Genomic DNA, 7,062 nt, shown 5'->3' on the forward strand with positions numbered 1-7,062 from the left:
AGTATTCTTTTGTATGAACATACCACAATTTGTTTAGCTATTCTCCTACTGATGGGAATTTAGGTAATTTCTAGTTTTTGGCTATTATAAATAATGCTGCTGTGAATAGTTTTGTACATGTGTAGTTGTGGAATTTATTTTCATTTCTCTTGGATATTTAGGAGTGAAATTTGTAGGTTAAAGGGTAGGTGATTGTTTGTGAGAAATACTCAAAACTTTTCCTGAAGGTAGTACCATTTTACATTCCCCCCAGCAATGTATCAGTCACACTTGCCCCACATCCTTGCCAATATTTTGTGTTTGCAGTCTTTTTGATTTTAGATATTCTAAAATCAAAATATGATGTGTAGTGGTATTTCATTGTGGCATTTCCCTGATAACATTGACTTAAGCACTTTTTTATGGGGTTTTTGGTTATGTATGTATATCTTCCTTTATGAATCGTCTGTTCTGGTATTTTTTACCCACTTATTTTTTGCCTTTTTATTATTGAGTTGCAGGGATTACTTATGTATTCTGAATACAATTATTTTTTGTCAGATGTATTTTTGCAAATATTTTCTCCCAGTCTGTGGCCTAATTTAAACGTGTCTTTTGATGAACATTAGTTTTATATTTTGATGAAGTCTTTTGATGAACATTAGTTTTATATTTTGATGAAGTCTAATCAGTTTTTTCCTTTATGGTTATTGCTTTCTGTCTCTTGTAGGGAAATCTTTACTGCTCTCAGGTCATAGTCTTTATTTTTCTTAGAAGTGTTATAGTTTTAGTTTATATGTTTTAGGTCTATAGCCCATCTCGAATTAACTTTGGTGTATTGTATAAATTAAGGGTCAAGGTTCATTTATTTTCCATATGAATATTGTTTTTTCATTAACTTATTGAAGTCTATCCAAATCTTTTAGTTTGAAAAATGTTAATGTACAGAAAAATTGAAAGACTAGTGTACACTCTCCTGTGCCCTTCATATAGACTCACTAGTTAACAGTTTGCCATATTTGCATTATGTTCTTTTTTTAAAGCTAAACCATTTTGAAATAAAGTGCAGACTTCATGACCTTTCATCCCTAAATATTTCAGTGTGCATTTCTTAAGAATAAGAATAAAGACATAGCCACAATACCATTATTCATACCTAAGAAAATTACCAACTAAAATAAAATCTATTTTCTTGCTGGAATTTGGATAATTGTACTAAACTTGTATATTTGGGGAGAACTGATATCCTTACTATGTTGAGTCTTCCAATTAATGAACTTATTATGTGTCTCCATTTATTTTGCTCTTCTTTGGTTTCTTTCATCAATATTTTGTAATTTTCTTTTTTTTTTTTTTCCTTTTTGTCTTTTTTACTGACTGGTAATGGGATCGCAACCCTTGGTGTCGCACCCATACCGGGGACCGGCAATGGGATCGCAACCCTCGGTGTTGCGCCCGCGAGCGGGAACTGGTCTCCACAGGGGATCCGAACCCTCGGCGGGAGCGCTGCTGCGCTCCCAAGCGGCGCAACTCTCCAGTGCGCCACTGGGCTGGCCCATATTTTGTAATTTTCAACATATGAATCCTGTAGATGTTTTGTACACTTTCTTGTCAGTTCATACTGCTCAACCTTATTTTTTATTTTTTGTTTTTTTTTTTTTTTTCCATATTTATTTATTTATTTAGTTAAAGATGACTGGTAAGGGGATCTTAACCCTTGACTTGGTGTTGTCAGCACCAGTCTCTCCCACGTGAGCCACGGGCTGGCCCTCAACCTTATTTTTTTAAATGGATGTAGTAAGTTATAAGAATTACAGGTTTTGATCAGTAAAATATCTCATCTTTGTATCACGTTAGCTAGCATAAATGAAATCTGAGGCGGAGTCTATTGCCTCCATACCTCTACCCAACTGATGTCCAGAGGACAGTGTTGTGATCAACCGTTGCTGTCTGCCTTCACTGCAGGAGGAATGCTAATGCCTCTCTCTGATTTAAATTAGAACCCCCTGTGGCTTATTGTATTTAAAAATACAAATTCTCTGATCCCATTTCAGGCCTCCTGAGCCAGACATCTCCAGGGGGCATCTATAAATAAGTATTTAACAAATTCCTCAGGTGATTCAGATGATTAGCCAGTTTGGGGAATTACTCATCTAGACCATGTTTTCTACTAAATCACAGCCTCTTTTAGTTTTCTCCTGCTTGATACTCTAACCAATTTGGCCTATTTGCTGGTTCATAAACATGCCTTGCTTATACTGATTTCCTCATCTATAGTGCCTCACCCTGCTTGTGCCTATCTTTGCCTTTGCAAATTCAGTGCATTACACAAACCCTAACCCAAATACTACTTTCTCAGAGATCTTTAGCCAGAGATAGTTTCTTCCTGCGAAGATTACTTTTAATGGCACCCTTTAAATGCTCTTATGGTATTTCCCCTACTAGAAGGGCTGGGTTCGAGCTTACTCATTTTGTATTCCCCAGTGTGATCAGTGTTTACTGTGTGCCAGGTACTGTGCTAAGTCTTTACATGCTCCAACTTATTTTAATAGCAGGTTTGCTGAATGAGAGCTAATAAACTAGCAATGTCTTCAAAATAAAGAATAGCATAATATTATGTTAGAAAACATTCCTGCTACAGTCATCTTCTTAATTTTAAGATATCAGGGTACATATGATTACATGACAATATTAAGAGAGAAATTTAATTTCCTTATTACATAATATAGAGACAATCCTGGAATCGCTAAGTACAAGTCATTTTAATTTTTACATAATTTTATTAATAAACACACTTAGGGAAATACTGATATAATACATTAAATTTTCAACTGTCACCATAATATTCTGAAAAGAACAAAATTCAAATGTCTAAATTTTACATTTCCCCTCAGAATAATGCAAAAGAAAAAATCCAGTAATTACAAAATGTATATTCTACAAAAAAACCCACTTATCATGAAAATTAGTGAGATTACAAAGATTACATTATATTATGACTGAATTTCATATCCTAATGGGTCAAGTCCCTGGTCTAGAAGCATTAGAGAGGATTCTCTTAACTTCTGTAGCAACTTCCTTAGTTCTTCCTTAGAAAATACCTGATTTTTTAAAAAAAAAGAAAAGTTAAGAATGAGAACAAAGAAGAATACACACTTCTAGTCACCTAATCAATCCAATTAGCTTAAAACAAGAAGAAATTACTTGTTAAGACTTAGGTAGCCAGTGGCTAGTGAATTAGAGTGGTTTAGGAACTTCAAAGCTATTTATCAGAGTCAGTCTATATATTTCTAACTGCTTACAAATATATATAAATTTTGAAAAAAAAGCACAAACATTAAAACTGGACCATTACTTTAAGAAAATCCAAGAACTTGGGCCAGCCCGGTGGCGCACTGCTACAGTGCACTGCTTGGGAAGCACGGCAGGCGCTCCTGCCAAGGGTTCGGATCCCACATGCAGACCGGTTGCCGCTCACTGGCTGAGCGAGGCATGGGGGCAACACCGAGGGTTGCGATCCTGTTCAAGTTATCCAGGTTGATGTGGACATGTGTAAAATGAAGATTTGAATAACATAAGCATGATGTTTCAGGATGAGAGAGTAGGGAGTGTGAGAGGGCTGACTTTTGCTCAACACTGCTCCCTGTTTTTTTATTTCTCTAATAAACTTCATGTTCTGTTGGGCCTTTAAAAAACTAACACCACCTTAAAGTGACATTACAAGTGGATTAACTTGGCAGCCTAAGATGGCACTGGGAGAAAGCAGGGTGGGAGTGTCTGTGGGAACCTTGCCTTAGCCCTTATTGGCCACACTTGTGAACACTGCGTAATTGCAATAGCTAGGTATTGAGACAGGATGCATGCCCTTAAACCTTAAGCTGATTGGAGGATGTAAAAAACCTGCCTTTGCCATTTACCTTTATTTTATTTTATTTATTTATTTATTTATTTTTTTTAAAGATGGCCGGTAAGGGGATCTTAACCCTTGACTTGGTGTTGTCAGCACCACGCCCAGCCAGTGAGCAAACCGGCCATCCCTATATGGGATCCGAACCCGTGGCCTTGGTGTTATCAGCACCGCACTCTCCCGAGTGAGCCACCGGGCTGACCCTACCATTTACCTTTAAAAGCCAATGCTTGTGTGTTAATAAATGGAACTGCTTGACAGAACCCCCACTGCATGTGAGTGTCCTTTAACTGGGCTGGTTTGGAGCCAGTGGTGTGCTCACCTCTCTTCACGACTCTCTTCCCCTGTCTCCTTCAAAAGGGGACCGGAGGGAAAGAGGAATCCCGGGCCTTTGCTCGCCCACTGAAAGGAACGAGGCTAGGGCTGTACGGGTTGGCTGCTGTCGGCGGACCCGACAATGTTCTGCTGTGCTTTAATCCCTGTGTTTTCTCTGATCCTACAATTGCCCCACAATTACTGTCCTACAAATCTAGGGAACTCAGCCTTGATCCCCCACAGCCATTTTGACTCAGACTTTATCATCTAAATCCTCTCTTCCTCAGACCCCTGGATCCCAGGCTCTAACTTAAAGATCTATAGATGAGATTTCTAAGCTTTATTAAATATATGATGATTGGTAGGTGTTAAGTTTGGGTGAATCAGTGACAGATAGTCTATTCTCTTTGATATGGACTGTCATTTCCATTTTGTGGGCCTCAGTCTTCTGTCCATAAATTGGAGACAGTAATACATATTTTGATGGTGAGATGTTACAATATTTATATATCATTTTTCATCTATAGTTCCTCTCTCATGCTACTCTCTTACCTTTTTCTGCCTTTTTTTTTTTACCTGCTCGTTTTTCTCCCTGGGATAGGAAGTTCCCTGACCCAATAGCTGATTGTAGGTGATGAGAGTGTCACACACACACATACACACACACACACACACACACACACAAGTATGCAAGAACTGTCGGAACTAAGACCTTTTATAGGCAGATGTGTGTGGTTACCACAGTACAAGGAAGAGGCAACTGTGTGAACACATTTCAAAGGCAAAGAGAGTGAGTAAGAATAACTTGTGGTTTTCAGGTATTTTTGAAATTCAGCCAATGATAAGAAATACATTTCACATTACAACCCAGTACACACCTGTACAGCCTTGAACAATTTAAGCACATATCACACACAAAATACTTTACAAAGTATGATAATGTCTGATATATTATTTTATATCACATTCCAATTAAAAATAAATTCATTAGATGTAAACAACATACTCCAGAATTATGAACAGGCGCGGTCCATGCCAAGGCAGAGTCCTGAAAGGAATAGCTTGAGCTACCCTCTCCGAGTTGGCAAGGCCGCCGGAGGGAGGGCTATTGGCAAGATCACAACTACCAGCACTTGCTGCAATTGTAAGGATCTCTGCCTCGGCATAGTGGTACTGCTTTTACTCTCTCTTTTGATATTTTGGTCACTGTGGCAGTTTTCTGAGTTTCCAAAAAATGCAGAAAATGACACACAAACAGTTGTTGTCATAAAATTAGATAGTCCCACCAAAGATCTGGGAAGATTGAACAATTCCAAATTGTCCCTTTTGAGTCAATTAATTATGCCAACGGATGTTTCAAAAACATCGGTCACGATTAATCATGAGCAATTGCCTTTACCAGAGAAATTAATAAATAAAAGAAGTCCCCATCCTCTTCCCACCATCTGGGTAAATGGTTAAATGGGATATAAAATGATGAAGGGAAAAATTTGGTACCTTCCCAAGGGACGTCCAAAGTATGATGTAAGTTGGTAAAGATCATTTACTGTAGATTATATTAATGGCAAGAGAATGGTTGGTATTAATGGGAAATTATATGATTGGGATAAATTAAGTATATGGGAATGAAACCATAGAATTCCCTTTACTTGGTGGTGTCCAGTTTTAAATAAATCATTAAGAATGAGGTGTTGGGATAAAAATATATTCTGTAAAATTATTAAACCTGCAAAATTAGATCTTAGAAGAATAAGAGAGTGCAACTCGTTTTGTGAGGGAAAGTGCTCTGCACAAGGACACTTTAACATTTAGATCAAGATTACAGGGCCACAGCCAATGCATAACCTCNCGACACTGAGGGTTGCGATCCGTTGCCGGACACGAAAAAAGACAAAAAAAAAAAAGAAAATCCAAGAACTAAAAAATGTAAACACATTTTTACAAAATTAAATATTACTACAGACTGAATCAAATCACTAAAATTTAAAACTGTTGATGCTCTATAACTTACCAGATACAGCTTGTGGCGCTCAGAGGATACCATATCTGCTAACTGTAGGCATTCCTGATATTGCCCGGTACTATGCAATATTGTATGAAGCAGAAAACACAACATTGGCAGACAAAGCTTTCTCAGTAAAACCATTTGATGTGCTCTTTCATGGTCTTCTTCAGCATCCTACAAATAGACATTAAGAAATCATTTTAACAATTTAAGCTAAACACTCATAAAAAGTCAAGTACTGAATCAAAACCAAAACAGAACAGGTAGAAGCTAAAGGATTTCTCTAAAGCTTCTCATGCCCATTAAAAATAAGGTGTCCATGGGCTGGCCCGGTGGCACACTCGGTAGAGTGCGGCGCTTGGGAGNCACCAAGCCAGCACCTCAAGGCCCACCCACTGTCCTGGGCCATGGAGAAGGGGACTGGACCTCTCTCCCACAACCAGGCACACGAAGCCAGCGCCTCGGAGCCCGTCCACTGTCCCAGCGCATGGAGAAGGGGACTGGACCACCCTCTCACAACCAGGCACACCACACCAGCACCTCAGAGCCCACCCAGGGACCTGGGACATGGAGAAGGGGACTGGACCCCTCTCCCACAACCAGGCACATAACACCAGCGCCTTGGGGCCTGCCCAGGGACCAGAGGCATGGAGAAGGGGACCAAACACACCCCACAACTAGGCATACCGCCAGTGCCAAGGAGCATGCCAAATACAGCACCTCCACGTGTGTGGCCCACCACAGCCACCACAGTAACCACGGCTGCTGCAAAAGCAGCTAGACGACACAGCCACCCGCAGATGGTCCGCCAACCACTGGAGTGCATTCACACAAGAAGAGTCACCAGCAGAGACAA

The 7,062-nt window shown here is 39.3% G+C and overlaps 1 long non-coding RNA gene across 1 annotated transcript; it reads right to left on the minus strand.

Annotated features, from left to right (window-relative positions):
• Positions 1 to 2,665: 2,665 nt before the first annotated feature.
• Positions 2,666 to 6,376, minus strand: LOC103601369. The gene is made up of 2 exons (XR_551449.1): positions 6,213 to 6,376; positions 2,666 to 3,080 (listed from the first exon to the last, which is right to left on the minus strand). It is a non-coding gene; the product is annotated as an uncharacterized LOC103601369 (long non-coding RNA).
• Positions 6,377 to 7,062: the final 686 nt, after the last annotated feature.

This window comes from Galeopterus variegatus, unplaced genomic scaffold (assembly GCF_000696425.1).
Source record: "Galeopterus variegatus unplaced genomic scaffold, G_variegatus-3.0.2 Scaffold3704, whole genome shotgun sequence".
Lineage (NCBI taxonomy): Eukaryota > Metazoa > Chordata > Mammalia > Dermoptera > Cynocephalidae > Galeopterus > Galeopterus variegatus.